The 16,111-nt window shown below is 41.2% G+C and overlaps 2 long non-coding RNA genes across 2 annotated transcripts; one reads left to right on the plus strand and one right to left on the minus strand.

Annotated features, from left to right (window-relative positions):
- Positions 1 to 3,580: 3,580 nt before the first annotated feature.
- Positions 3,581 to 4,451, minus strand: LOC145347007 (uncharacterized). The gene is made up of 2 exons (XR_013887751.1): positions 4,071 to 4,451; positions 3,581 to 3,933 (listed from the first exon to the last, which is right to left on the minus strand). It is a non-coding gene; the product is annotated as an uncharacterized LOC145347007 (long non-coding RNA).
- Positions 4,452 to 6,426: 1,975 nt separating this feature from the next.
- Positions 6,427 to 12,018, plus strand: LOC145347008 (uncharacterized). The gene is made up of 3 exons (XR_013887752.1): positions 6,427 to 6,592; positions 10,903 to 11,000; positions 11,437 to 12,018. It is a non-coding gene; the product is annotated as an uncharacterized LOC145347008 (long non-coding RNA).
- Positions 12,019 to 16,111: the final 4,093 nt, after the last annotated feature.

Consider the following 16,111-nt stretch of genomic DNA (forward strand, 5'->3'; position numbering starts at 1 on the left):
CATTAGAGGAAACCCACGCAGGCACAGGGAGAATGTACAAACTCCATACAGACAGTGACCCAAGCCGGGTCATTGGTGCTCACATTGTGCACACTGTGCAACCATGCCACTCCACTTAGCACACATACACACCTAGGATACCTACACCTAGTACATGCACAAGCACACCTAACACATACACCTAGCACCCATATCTAGTACACACAAACATATGTATGCACCTACTACAGATACACACATACCTTGTACACACACACCTTGTACTCACGCACACATCTAGCACACAATATCAGCCCACACATTATGCACATGCCTATTACATACATATGGCACACACAACACACACATCTGTCATACACATGTAGCATGCAAACACATAACACACAACCCACACATTGAAGAAATGACAGCTTGATCAAGGCCAGATGCAGAATTGCCTTTTCAGCTCTCGAATTATGTAACACATCTGAGTGTATTTCTGTCGGAGACAGATTCACTTGGTAAATGCACACTTTCGCAATGGGAATGCTAACGGTTAAAGGAATGGGAGGGAAGTGAGGAATCTTTACGGTCTCCTAGAGTATGAACAGCGTGCAAGAGAAATTGCAGTAGCCAGCTGGGCCAAACCCATCCGAGCTCGGCAGCCTGCACTGGGGTAAACCATCACAAACAAAACACAGGCTGGACAGCCAGAGAAATGTACTTCTAAACATTACATTGCCAAACACAGACAGGCAGGACTCTCATATAAATAACACCAGTGCGCGCCAACCTATAAGCAGACGAGAAATGCCTGCAGATAATTCTGAACAACACATTTATTCGATGAAAAAATTCTGAATAGCGTCATGCATTTTTGATTATTAAATTATGGGGCGGTGTAGACAATTTCACACAAACATACAAACGGATCGCTGTCCATGGTTTTGAAGGGAAATTGATGATTATATTCACGATGCATTTTCCACTACATTTTCAAGTGACCGTTTTGAGGAATAATGATTTTAACTAAGCGATATGCTCGATCCCATTGGTTTCCGATGGCATAAATACACCTATGCATCATATGTTGATAGTGTGGTGTCATTTACATCCTTAAACAGAACACTAAATTCAACATTTCCTATTATGTCAGTTGATTAACTGATATCTGTTGTTAGAGAATCTCGCCTTAACTGGAAGTTAACAGATTGTTCTATTTCCTTTGCAATCTGTTGAATTTCTATTTAAGAATTAACAGCCCACAATTATTAAAACATCTACGAATGCATGTAAAATTAAAGTTTATAAATAATATAAACTAAGGTATATTTATCATTTTCAGATAAACATCGGCGCTCGTTCATTTTGTCCCCTTTTAGTATATTCAGTCACGCAAAATGACCCATTTTAATTAGCGTCAGTATAGTGTATTTTTAAAAAGTCTCCTTATACATTACTACAGCTGATTAAAAACAAGGGTGGAACAAATCGGCACGCAAATCGCCCATAACACGCATTTCAGTATCTTCGTCCTTCTAGCCTGCAATCTATCCAACATTACCGTGTACATTTCCCGATGCCCTGGGTTCTAAATGTAGCTTCTCGCCGTGGGGGACGGCAGGATTCTGGGCCAGCAAGTTGGTGGAAAGCAGCCACGCTTCTCCGAACCGAAGACCATTGAACACGGAGCGGGCAAGGGCAAGGGACGGCAAACAGGACGGCCGATCCCACACCAAAACCATACAGCGAACGCCTCTGAGGATTGGGATAACTCTAATTGCGGTTTTGTGTGATTTGCAATCGATTGAAACGTCGCTTTCTCCAAACGTCCGTGCACAATGAGCGCCGCACAAAAGAATATGCAAAAGACGCCTGGCTCTGTAGAATCTCACTAAAGTGCCGGAAGAAAATAGTCCAGTTACAATGGGACTCGCCATTTTTTTCTAAAGAAGCAGCTCCCACGGCTTCAGCACCGGAGACAAAGAGAGGGAAGGCAATTTGCATTCTTTCAACTTGTGAAACCTTTTGGGGGGAGGGGTTGTCACTAATTTGTGTCCTCGTCTTGTAAGTGTGCTTCCGAAGGAGAGGGAAACCTAGCCCATTTAAGATAAAATCGGAGATTACTCCCGTCTTCTCAAGAGTTTCAAATCAAAAGGAAACCTTAACAAATGCGAGGGAAGCGGACTCGTCATTCGCCAAGGTCAAGTGTGAAGAAGTGTGTGTGTGTGTGTGTGTTTGTGTGGGGGGTGGGGGTGGGGGCTAACACAATCAGAACTCAAACTAAACGTCAGTTAGTTACATAAACAGCTCCGAGAATGCATCGAGAAAATCTTAGCGACCCAGCATGGAAACCACTGGAAGTCATTGTACTAACTGGGGTGGGGAAGTGCGGGAGGTCCATTCATTCCTCTTCCATGTCGAACCCACCCCCTACCACCCAAAAGAAATCTTGTTTTTCACATAGAGGAAAATACACACAGCAGCCCCTAAAACATGTCTAGCAAACCGGGGTGGGGGTGGGTGGGAGAGAACAAACCCCGAGTCAGGTCCATACAATGCGTCTCCGAAATTCAACTTAGAAATTGCTTCAGCAAGCACACAACTTACAAGCGAGTCAAAGCTTCTCTGATGAAACCGCCCTCTTGCTTTCAATACTTGTCCTCACATCCATAAGTTGGGAGCACGGTAAAAGCAGGCTGGGCTTGCGGCTGGGGAGCCTTTTTCTTCAGTAGCAGCCAGTCTGCACTCTGTGGCTGAAGTGGTGAACTAGCGGGATGAGCGCATTGCATTCTCTCATTCTGAGTCAGATGCTCCCAGCTCAGCAAAGCGTGCCTTCTTCCCCCCCCCCCCCCCACCCGCCCCCTCGCCTCCACCCCCTCAAAAAAGAGGGCAGGTCGCACCATGCATCATAATGAGTTAAATCAGTCACTCTCTCCCAGTCTCTTGTCCGCTTCCAGCAGGGTTGATGTGCAGTTCCCAATTCCAAATGCAGGGATTTTTTTCTTACCCCGTTCTGCTTGTTCTCTCTCTCTCCTTGCTTCGTCTTTTGTGTTCGAACATCTGGCTCTGAACACTTCTTCAAACCTACTTCTCCGTCCCTCAATCTCATTTAAATGTGTAAGTTTGCCAGCCCACTCAGCAAGTGTGGAGGATCTGGTCCGCAAGGAGGTTTGAGAATAATTGGAAGATCGTGCCTGACACATTTACTTTATGGTAGCAACAAAGAGATTAAAAAGGCAGTATGTAATTGTGATTTGACGAAAAGCCCAGCGCAGTTCGAATGGGTGGGGTGTTAGCAATGAGCTCGGGAAAGGAGTACCCACTGCACACATTGTGCATTTTAGAACCCACTGCATCGCTATAAAAAGGACATTTTTTCATGTTTTCTGTAGGTGTAATTGTTTCGAAGATAGCAATGAAAAAATGCTCCGATGTGACAGCTCCTACGTGCAGCCGAATACGCATTTATAGACACGTCAAGGCATTGGTTTTCATGGATAAATCATAACCACTTATTCATTTGCAGTTAGAAGCTGAACAGTTGATAAAACTGGTCTGCCGAATATAGGTGCACACAATAACACACTGAACACCGTCAGAAACTTCAGAATTTTATTAATTACACCATTTCTATATCCAGTTTATTATAATACCGTGAATTAAATTGTCAAGCCAGTTATATGTAAAAACTTAATCGAATTGATCAAATTTAAAAACATCACATATTTATTACTATTATGAGCTGACGATAACGCATGCTTTCTGTTCTTTTAGTTTTTGATAAATTTTGATTAAAGTCCTTTAATCACCAAATATTTGGACAGCAGTCCATTTCATCAAAGGCTGCCGTTTTTAATTTCTCCATACAGGCTGGTCATTTCCCAAATCCAACACGGGTTCGCTCTTTAATCCGCATTCTGGTGGAAATCGCCGGACTATTGATAGCTCCATCTGCGGGATTATTAACAGGAAACAAACAATTTTTAATCTCAAACGATTATACAGATCAACATTCTGGTTTCTAATCACTGTCTATTTTGTATACTGAAAAGGCCTTTCTCTGACTTCACGTTGCTTCAGCTGCCTACCTTGGACTGGATGACGCTATCTCTATAGAGCATTGAAAACGTCTCGTAATACAGTATAAACCTCTAGAGTCATTCATCGCCTTTCTCCAGGAAGGTTTAAAAGGGCGTCCTTAACAAAATGACCTCTAACTGCGGAGATTTTATAGACTGTACCATTATTATTGTACTCATACACACAGTAACCTCGTAACAAATAGCATCCCTGTTTCTGGTCTCCTAAGCTGTCACTTTGTCACAGGCAGTGCTTTCAATGCTGATGCATTTTTATTGTGCATTTTTGACATCAGTCAATATCCCTTTACTTAAATTGCATAATAATATGCCCCTTTCAGTTATCCTAAACGAGTCTGTACGAGGAGTTTGGAAATCTGGGTGATACATCAGTATTCTGTCAGCGGCAGCAGCTTGTACACTGGGTTGCATTCACATGGCCGCCCACTACATGAGGGAAAATAAAGGTTTCTCATTTTGGAACGGGAATTCGAGGACACAAATCAACAGCCCGTTAAATGAACGAGCGAGGAGCACTTGCGCTTGGGCTCGCTTAACACACAATGCCGATAATAAAACTGGCCAATTCGGTCTAAATCGAAACATTTATTAAGAAACCGCTAATGACATAGTGATACAGTCCATTCCTTTTCAGGGCTTAGTCGCTTTCTAAGGCCGGGCTCAGTTTTGGTCTGGACAGTAACTGGCAGTTACTCGACACTGGCAATGCATGACTTTCGTTTGGCATTTTCGTGTTATTTCGGGTAGCCCTTAAAATACTGCAAGCTTTTGGATTAACAACGAGGATCTCAAATAAGCGTATAGCGTGCATAGGACATATATAGGTGATAAGTATATCTCTAGCAATGACTACCGCCATCTAAAAATATTTGTGGATTTCTAAAACACACAACTTTATAATATCCATTTAATTATCCTTTGAGGTTCTCCTGCATTATGTTACTGGTCACAAGCAATTTAAATTGCTGAGCAGGGCCATTTTTTTCAGCGCTGACTTGGTGTGAAAAGTGCACGGCATGTTCGCATTGACAGCAATGAGATCTATTAAGAATATTTGCATATAAATACAATGAATGGTATAGAAGGGGTCAGGCCTCGGCTTTAAGACACATGCAGCATGCAGTCTGAATATCTGCTTATGGCCGTGCGCGTACAGCAGAACAGGCGTTTGAAACAGTTGCGTTTGTCCACCTCGAAAATATTAGAGCATTCATTTAAAATGCTGCTCAGTGACCTTACAATGGCATTTCGGACAACACAACGGACTCGTGCAAAACACACAATCCACCCCCCCCCCACCCCCAACTTCCTTTCATTTCACAACTGGATACGTTTTCAACTGTATATTTTTAGGGATCCGAGAAAATCAAACGAAGGTAATGTTATCATGTAAAACCAGATTTCATCCTGTTGTAACGGTAAGAATTCACATGGCACCAAAGCAAAGTTCATCAATCTTATTCCAGAGGTGTGAATGTGATGGGCTATTTATTAAAGGGCATTCATTCACTAGTTTGAATCCGTGAAGGCTTAAAACGGCACAACGCACGCGATGGTTTCCCAAGGTAGAATTCTTTCGTTTAACATTAACCCTATCTGATTTATGTCAAATCAAATCCATGAAACCCCAAATCGAAACATTAACACTTAAGCTATTGAATAAAAATGTCCAGGTATGTGTTGGTTACAACTCGCTTAGGTAATATAGGACAGCTGTAGGAAATTTACACAGCGGAGAAAAGCCTTTAGAAATTAACCCCACAGTAAAATGCAGGTAAATACCATCATCAGTAATCAAATGTTACTTGCAAGAACAACTCTTGCCCTTTTAAATTATACATTTTTGCTTGGTTGTGTGGGACATTTAAATCCCCTTTTAAACATGGACGCTAAAAGGCTGCATCCAGAACGCAGTATGTTATTGAGGCAAAATAGATGAAAAAGAATTAATGTTCAACTACCAGCCTGAACTTGTTCAGGATCAACTGCCCATCTGCAAATGGAAACCAAAGCAAAGTATATGATATAAAATGCCACGTTAAATATGGCCAAGCAGTATTTGTGAGTGTGCAAGGTTTACTTTTTAACAAAATTCTATACATTGTTGTAGCGAAACAAGAGATTCGGGCGACTGCAAGTCGAGCTTTGTGAATGAAGTGTCTGCGGGAGATATGCGGGTCATTGCTTTGGGTCTCACTGCTAAAGACCTTTCTCAGCTTCACACAATCAAATAGCACAAGGTCGAGTCTTTTCTTGGTCATAGGACATCCCCATTGTTCTGCAATGGGCCTGCACTTCACAACAGAGAGAGAAAAAAAGTTATTAATCAGCACTGACCAGAGGCCTCATTGAAAAGAGGAAGAAAGGGAGAACTTCGATAGGCACTTCAGCTGCAAGGGCTATTATCTGACGAAAGTTTGTTTGACGTTGCAACTTCTGCACAGGGCAGAGAGAGTTGGCACTTAGTATCCCTCTGCCCTCGCTGGAGTTAATGTGGGAAATGATTTCAGGTAAGAAGATACTAGGTCACATAGCAAACGGGAACTGAAAGATCTATTGGTTAAATTGCTGATAAGGCAGACGGAGCTAACTGCCACTAACATTAACAAATGTCCCGAAATGTTAATGAGAAGTTTGAAAATGTGAAAGTGCAAAGTGAATGCTTTGAACGTATGTGCTTTGATGTTAGAATGATTTCCCAGAGATTATGTTGGTAAATGTCGCATTGATCAATTTCGCAACTGTTCAATTTCAACGCAGTCTCTCTGGTTTTAAATTTGCAGACAGTTTAAATCTTGTAGGTGGACGGCAGCATGTATAAGGTCCGCATTGGATTGTATTGCTCGCCATCATCTCCATAGGTTTAATTTGAAAAGAATAATTTATGACAGAAGATGATTTGTGGAAGGTTGCGGATAAAGGTTACAACGTATTGCGTTGAAAATCAGAGGATGGTCACCTGAGTCTTTGAGGGCCTGAGATGAATGGACAGGGAGGAAAGTGCAAAGCGATCCTTAAATATGAGGATCCCCAATGTGCGCGCGTGCGCGCTCGTGTGTGTGTACAAAATGGTTAATTTCCTGCAGCGGATCTGACCTGGTGGCTGATTGATAGGCGGGAGTATTGTAGCTGACCCATGATCTGGGATCAAATCCAGCCATCGTCTCTTTGAAACCTATATATAAAAAACGCATTTATAATAAACAATGGTCTTCACTGAAACTCCAACAATTATTATCCGGAGCAATTGAATGTTAGTGTTAATAAAAAGGAACTAATTCGGGCTTAAATTGCTTTAAAAAAGAAACACTTTGTTCTTCAATGCATAACATGAAATCGAATATCAAAGCCAAAACAAATCCAATTTTCCAACCCACCTTTACGTCGAAATCTTTCTTTTATAGCGGATAATATAATTTAAGCAAATTACAATTATTACTTTGTAATTTGTCCTTGTATTTGCATGGGGCCACTGCATTACCCCACAGGATTTGAGCTGATTTCAAAACGTATCACTCTCCCTGGTGTATTCCGCAAGACGAGAATGCCTGGTTCCGAATTTTGATTCTTCTAAATTAAACGATGCATTGTAAAACATGCTGCATGTGTGTGTGTGTCAAGTATTTAAAAGTTTGTGCATCAATACTTAGTCTAGGGAAACAGTAGACATATATTTAATACATGACTTGGGAAACTCACAGTGGAATAAAATGGAATAAAATAACATTTTATTTCAGAGTTAGTTTAAGTTGATCGTTTTAAAATCACCTGGAGACTTATGATAAGGCACTGCATTAACTTTGTTGCATAGTAGTTCCACAATGAGAGGGGTAATAATGCTTGGAGTTTAGTCTATGTGCACACTGTGAGGATGGCTGTACTCTTTGGGATTTTAGTCTGCATGTAATATAAGAACAATATTAATCGCCTTCATAGACTGCATGAGTGCCCTGAAAGGGTCCAGCGTGGTGTAACAGTTAAAGTACCAACGTGTCGTAGTCCGTCTCACTCCAGTCTTATAAGAGGCCAAGAGATTGTGGTTTCGAATCCCATTCGGGGACCTGATTTCACTCAGTGGTACGTGCAGCAGTGCCGCAGGTGCTATCATTCAGATAAGCTGTTTCATTTGTATCTCTATTTCCTGACGCTGGCTTAGTTGGACATACAATCTAACAGCATTTGAAGAAAAGCAAAAATCTCTCCTGGTGTCCTGGCCAACATTCCTCCATTAATTTGCACACTTGCTGATCTCATTGTTCGCTGTAGAATCGTGCTGTGTGCAAAATGGCTGCTGTGTTTATTTAGATAAAAACAGACACCGGACGTCCTAGTAATTCATTGTATGCTAAGTAATCTGATAACTTTAATTTAAAGATGTACGTTTGTATAAGGTGTTATATGAATTCAAAGCTTGAAGGGGCCAACTTCTAAGATTTTTAGTCCACAGTCCTAACGATGAGAAGGAAAAGAATAGAGTTTAGTGCAGCCTAGTAATATTTGAAGTTCACATGTAAGGCAATCAGTGTTTACAGTCATCCTTACTCTACAATACAACCTAGTTTAAGCGCAAGCCATCGGGAAAATTGACTACATCCAAGGTTGAAAACATTGAGGAGGTAATTCAAAAGATATTGAATAAGTGATGTTGGGCTGTGGTTTTAAAAGTCTGGACATGAAAGGGGGGAAGGCAAGAAGACCGAGGGAAATAAAAGCTCAATATGTTTAAGATAGTGGGGAAAATGAATAGGAAACCGAGTGATGAATTTTGATGTCAACACAGTGAGACTGTAGTAAAACACAAGTATCCGCAAAGGAAAGATTCAGAAGAGCACAATCAAAGCAATATTGACAAATTAGAACAGGTTATAAAAAAACAGCAACCACTTGCATTTATTAGCATCTTTACAATACAGTAATGTTTCCCAAAGTATTTTGCAGATGTATCATTAGACAAAATTTGGCACCATAAAACCATAGAAAAGTTACAGCACAGAAGGAAGCCATTTGACCCATTTTGTCTATGCCAACCCGACGGAATGATAGGGTAGGCAAGCAGAAACTTGGTCAAAGGGGTAAAGTTTACGGAATATATCTTCGACGATTTAAAATTGGGAGATGATGAAGAGGTGCGTGTGGCGTCGGCGGGAACGGAGGGAAGGGGTGGTGGGCGATGGATTTCAGAGCCAGGGCCTCGGCAGCTGAAGGAGCAGCCGCCAAAACGGAGTTCTTCAAGATTTCAGAATTGGAGAAGTGCATGTATCGTACAGGTGGCGGAACTGTGTGTGTGTGGTGTGGGGGATGGTGTGGGAGTGTGGGTGAAGGGGTGTGTGGGTGGGGGTGTGTGGGTAGGGGTGTGGGGATGGGGATGGTGTGGGTGGGTGGGAGTATCGTGGGGTGGTGTAGGGATGTGTGTGGGTGTGATGTGGGAGTGTGGGTGGGCAGGGTGTGTGTTTGGGTGAGGGGTGTGTGGGATGGTTTGGGGGCGTGTGTGGGGATGGTGTTGGGATGTGTGTGGGGGTGGGGTTTGGTCGGTGGGTGGGAGTGTGGCTGGGGGCGTGTGTGGGGGTGGGGTTTGGGCGGTGGGTGGGAGTGTGGCTGGGGGGCGTGTGTGGGGGTGGGGATGTGTGAGGGTGTGGGTGGGAGTGTGGGTGCGGGTGTGGCTGGTGGTGTGGGTGGGGATGGTGTGGGTGTGGGTGCGGGGGTGTGGATGGGAGGTGTGGGGCATGGGTGGGGGTTTGGTGGGTGTGTGTACGGGTAGTGTGTGTGGGGAGATAGTGGGGGTTTGGTGTTTGTAGGATTGGAGGGGATAACTAAGGTAAGCAGTGGTGAGACCAACGATGGATTACAGTCTTATAATGGTTCTATCTCTCAACTGGGGGCCGGTGCCGGTCAGGAGCACAGGGCAGATGGTTGAACGTGGCTTTGCGTGTGTTAGACATGGGCAGCAGAGTCTTTGATGACTTCCGGTTTAAGGAGGATCCAAAATGCGAGACTGGAATGGTGAAGTTTGGGGGTAACAGCAGCAATGAGCTGAGGTAAGGATTGAGTCAATTGATGTTATGGAAGTGGACGTAGATGGTTAGCGGATGGTTAGAAGTTTAAGGTGAGACAGGGAATGCCTGTCAATAAAAAGCGCTCTTCTTTTGTCAACGGCAGAAGAGCTTCATAATTGTGGGTGCAGTGTTCAGCTTTCGATGCGTTGACCCTTTAGTCTGTGTAAGGAGTCATCAAGTGGAAAATAATATTCACCACAAAAAGATAATTGAAATCAGCGTTGTAATAAAGATGTTAGCTCGATTTAAGATCAACGGAGACAGTAAAGTCAAGAAAGTTGTTAGAAGGACTAAAGGCAAAGGTACTAAAGTTATGATACACTGTAGCTAATGGTTACATTTACACGAAGCATAAAGAAACTATTATGCCTTTGACCAATTGAAAGAAACACGATTTCAATTATTCCATAAAAGAACATCCAGGAGATCAAGATTAAATGATTTGCTCAGTGCACTGAGAGGACACAAGCTTGTGTACTGTGAAGATAATTCGTAGATTGGTAATCGATTATTTGCTTTCCTTACATATCTCACACATCACTGCAATTTAGTCTATATGTATCTTTAGAGAGGTATAGTGCATTCATACCACCATGGAATTACTATTCTTTAACAGGCCTACGTGCACGTGTGCAATGATCAATAATTTTTAGGATATGTTTGTACGTGTGTTGTTAGGACAGTATTGGCAGAGGTTTGGCTTATTTGCACATTTCATGGACTCCTCTGTTTAAGGTGTGGTCTACATTAGGGTTTTCTCTTGTTAGTCCTCCAGAATTAACCGGGAGCCTCGGAAATCAAAAGCGATCCCTGAACACTGTCACAAGTAAACAATGGAAAAACTGCTGGACGCATCGAAAAGATTGTATGCATTTTCCTTACATTTCTTTCGACATTTTAGTTTATTGGTTCTAAAAATGTTTGGGATTTGACCTAAGGCACGAGGAAATGGGAGTGGGGAGGGCGGTCATGTGATGAAATAATAGAAACTGGCTTATATACAACATACTCCATGGTGTAATCCATACTCCACAGGACAATGTTAAAGCAACATTTTGACACAGAGCTACCAAAGGAGGTATTAGAACAGGTGACCAAAAACTTAGTCGAAAAGCTGGATTACAAGGGGCATCTTAAAGGGGGAGAGAAAGCTAGAGAAGGGGAAAGGTTTAGAGATGGAATCCCAGAGTTTAGGAATGATTTGTGCGATTAGAATAAAACCAGATGTTGCTCCTGTTTGATGGTATGTGACAACACCTAACGAAATCTATTCATTTTTACTCGTTTTTTTCTTCCTCAAGCTGGCGGCGCCTTGCTGAAAAATGCAAGTTTGATGATTTCCTCATTATCCACGAAAGGGTTAAGATTCAGCCTTGAATTGACATAAGGCAAGACATTCGATCTGCAAACCCCGTGTGTGAATTTTAATAAAATAAACACGTTAGTCTACACGATGTGGAAGCAATTTGATAGACAATCCGGAAATAGATTGTACTATATGAATTATGAACGCAATTTGGAAGATTTCTTTAAACAGTCGGAAAATATAAATTAGAACTTGATACTATTCATGCCATGCCACCTACATAACCAAAGCTAAACCAGTATATGTAGGAATTTCACAAAATTCCGCTCTTCTTTATAATGTGGTTGAAATACACGAAACCAGTTTTGAAAAGGAAATTGTATAAAGATCAAACAACAATAGTCAGGGATTTTCCGGTTTTAACCAAGGTAATAATGTTTCCTTTGTCCTTAGATAAAGCACGTTATTGACTCTTATTTGGTTGGTATTTTGTGAACAAAGATCGAATATTTACGTGAAACCTCAAAGTAACATGTGTTACGCTAACTAACACAGTATGGGTCTAACAGCAAATCACCCGGAGGTTTATTGTTTAGATGCGATTCTATGGCAGAATCTAATAGGTTTACTCCTGTAAATCTTCATTTAAAATGATTTTGATTAAAGCAAGATGCATATTTTACCCGAACATTTTAAGCGCGTCATTACGATACCATGGAAAGATGTATTTTGTTATAAAACTGGCAGATTTGATACTAGATTTGTCCACCAACAAAAGTTAGGGCTGTCGAATTATTTTCAAGTGATTACACTCGTCGAATACAGAGAACTTCCTAAACCATTTCGGACTGTGTGCACTAAACAAGGAGTTCGCAGCAGTAAATAAGAATTGCATCACTGATGCAACTGGAATATCCTCAATGTCGTTATAAACAATGACATAAATAGATTGAGTTAAGGTTACAGTGGGAAGTCAATATTAAAAAGGTCCGATAATCATTCGTTTCCTACCAACCGACATCGATACTATTTTCATGCCGCAGTCAACATCTGACTAAAACAAAAATAAATCATAATTTAGACATGGGGCTTAGTTTTCCTTCAATTAGCCGTCGAGGTTTTACCCTTTTTATTAACTGGAAGGTTGGATCATGCAGATTGCTGAGAAGATACTTTATAACCCCAAGGACAAGTTGGAGAAGTTTTAAAAAGTGAAGTTTATTTATTATTCGCAAGTAAGACTTACATTAACACTGCAATGAAGTTACTGTGAAAATGCGGGAGAATCTCGAAATGTTATAGAAGTCGGATACAAATGACAAATAGATAGCTCTCCCATCAACCAAACCTGTTTTCGCCTAAAATGTTTTCACTCCTTCACTTTCTCTCTCTAATCTTGAATCACCATATCCACTAAATCCAATGGTCAACACAAAACAAACGTAAGAATATTTTGAAACATTCACCATTAAAAAGGCAAAACACCTGAGGTATACGAAATTGTGAGAAGAAAAGGTAGTTTTCTGTTAGCATCTGCATTGTATTGAAGATTAATCATGTGAAGTTTTTTTTAACATTGTTTACTTGAGCAATGAACAGTATAATGCCGGAGAGTTTATAACTCATCAATTTGTGTATTCACTTTTATCTGATCCAACCTCTAGCTAAGGTACATTACACTTAGCTTTCATAAAATTGAAGCAATATTTCAGGTTACACATCCATCCAACCATACCCATCTATCTATAGCATCCATCCATATCCATCTATCTATCATGTGAAGATGCTAGCATTGGACTGGGGTGGGCATAATAAGAAGTCTTGCAATACCAGGTTAAAGTCAAACAGATTTATTTGGAATCACGAACTTTCAGAATGCTGCTTCTTCGTCAGGTGAGTCACCTGATGGAGGAGCAGCGCTCTGAAAGCTTAGGATTCCAAATAGACCTGTTGGACTTAACCTGGTGTTGTGAGACTTCTCACTGCATCTATCTATAGCCATCCATTCATATCCATCCATCCATCCATGTCTGTCCATTTATATCCATCCATCCATCTATATCAATTCATCCATATCCATTCAATTGGAATTGTATATGACATCCCTGCACCTTTTTGAACTGGCGAATGTTTCAGTTCCAGTTCATATTGAAGATACTTCAGAATCTTTTATCCAAACAATCTTATTTAGATGTTGGTACCTTTATATAACAATATACTACAAATCAACAAAACATGCATGGGTATGTAATATCTTGGCTTCCAAATGATTACTTTCTACGATATTGCACTTTCTTCAGTCAACTTTGATATTTTAAAAGTCCTTACATTGTCTGAAAAGTAACTCGCAAAATATTATTTAATAAAAATGTTCATTAAAACATTTAAAAAGTGATCAGTCTACACAGCAACTCGGGATCAGATTTAGCCCTTCATAAACAAAGCATGTTTTGCCCTGCCTGTATTTTTGCATTTTGTTGCAATATTTTTACAAGGCTTCAATTCAACTGTAAATGTGGGTCTCAGCTTATAATTCCATGATTTATACTACTGACCATAGATTGCTCCTAATTGCACAGAGGTCAGTGATGGAGTGACACTGGGCATTCCATGCTCGGAGCTATGTATACATTTTGATATTTGGAACTTGGGGTAAGAGTGGGCTTTTTCTGAACATGAAGAAATAAGTTTATGAAACAGCTGAGCATTATCGAATTGTAGTTTGGAACTAGATTGGAGTTGCTGCAAATCAAACTCAAGAAATTTTCACACTGGTTGGCTTTGAAACCGAGCATCAAAATTATACATTTTGCACTAGGGTGCTCCTGGAAACATTTTGCTCAAGGCTGGCAGCGTAATAGTACTCTTAATCACCACTACATATGCAATAAAATAATAGTGAAATGTTAAAAATTTTAAAACCCAACAGGGTTAACGATTATAATCCTTCAGGTTGTTGGCATGTAGTATCTCAGCAGCACCAGCTACCAGTAGAAATATTACTATGAGACTATTTGAATGTCAACATTTTATTCATAATAAGAGATACCTTTTTCAGTTGCATATTGTTCCAGGAATAATTTCCCCAATTTCTGTATGAGGAAAATATGGTGACAACATAATGGCCATGAAACTGGGTTTCACAGTGTTATTGCTGCTGGTATGACAGAAGATGCAAAGTAGGATAATGCACGCAATGCATTGCTGACCATTTCTTGTGCAGTCTGCATGGCACCCCATGCTGGGAAGGGTATTAGTATGGGCATGTTGTGCTTCTTTTGATTAACCAAATAAACTAAATCAACGAATTGAAGAATAAATGAAAATGCAGCTCTTTAAAGGGACACTGCAACAAAGTAAAAAGAATCTCAAAGGAAACTTAAAACATCAAAACAAGATGTGATTAAAAGGGTTGGTAAAATACAGCAGTTTTGTGATGCCCAGTGAGCACAGAAAGCCTTAATGGTGCCAGCAGACACCATATACTCTCTTTCCAGGGACACCCGGCAGCAGACATAGACACAGAAGAGGGGAAAACAGTTGGGAAGGATGATCCCCTTGACCCCCTGCTGTCTGGACCTACAAATGGCCATCTTGATTTGGCCTAGAAGCAGGCCCACCTGGAGGTCCTGCTTTCTCACCGCCAGAAAATCAGGATCGTGGGGCTGAAGTGCAATGAAAAAGAAAATCATAGATCTTCCACTAAACTAAAAAGGGGATGCAACCTAGGACAACTTACACGTACATGGTCCATGGACTCCTCAAGGCAGCAAGACACATATGCATCTTAGGAGTCCATAAGCGAATGCAACCTGCAGTTGTGTAAGACTGCTTCATGCAATACCCTCCACCCAGGTACCGGATGGGAGTATGTTGTGTTTGTGCTGGAAGGTTTGGTAAAGGACTGATGAGGATGTTTAACAACTGTTCCTTCTGATTTGTCAAAGGTTTCATCATTTAAACTGCTCAAGTCCGGTGAATGCTCGTGCTAATCATTCTCATTTGAGTAGGTATTCAACTGCACAAACCCTTCCCCTCACCCACTTTTGAAAAGAGTGACCCATCCAATTTGCAGATGAGGCACTTTTGACTTACTAGTGCTATGGCAAAGTTTGTGGATGGTCTGTTCTTTTCATTTTGGAGCTCTGTTGGTGAGTTGGTACATCCATTCAGGAAATCTATGGATTTTGCTACCTTCCCATGTCAAGTCTATAAGAGGGCTATAGTTGCAGGCCCTCTAGGTTTTGCAGCACAACGACAAAATTGAGTGGAGGCTGCAGATCAGGGAAATTCTGCGAGGAGTGAGGAAGAGGAGAAGGCTGTCCACAGAAAGCCCAATCTATCATAGTCTTTCAGAGAATACTTCCCATATCTCCACCCTAGCAACACAAACTTAGCAATGAGGTAGTCACAGAACAACACCACTTCCTACAAGAGGACCTGCAGCTTCACACCAGGGCAAGGATAGTGTTGGCAAAGGCTGCCTGCCAATAGCCTGCGATCAGATCATTCCAGGTGAAGCAGACAATTGTATTGACAATTATACTGACAATTCCAGTATATTGTCCATTGCTGAGGAGGCCCTATATGCAAAGAGATGGAATGGCATAATTTTCTCTCTAAACAGGCAGAAGATGGAAAAGAGAAGATGTGGATTTGCCAATACAGGA

The sequence above is a fragment of the Carcharhinus amblyrhynchos genome, chromosome 8 (assembly GCF_965287045.1).
Source record: "Carcharhinus amblyrhynchos chromosome 8, sCarAmb.v2.hapA, whole genome shotgun sequence".
NCBI classification, from domain to species: Eukaryota; Metazoa; Chordata; class Chondrichthyes; order Carcharhiniformes; family Carcharhinidae; genus Carcharhinus; species Carcharhinus amblyrhynchos.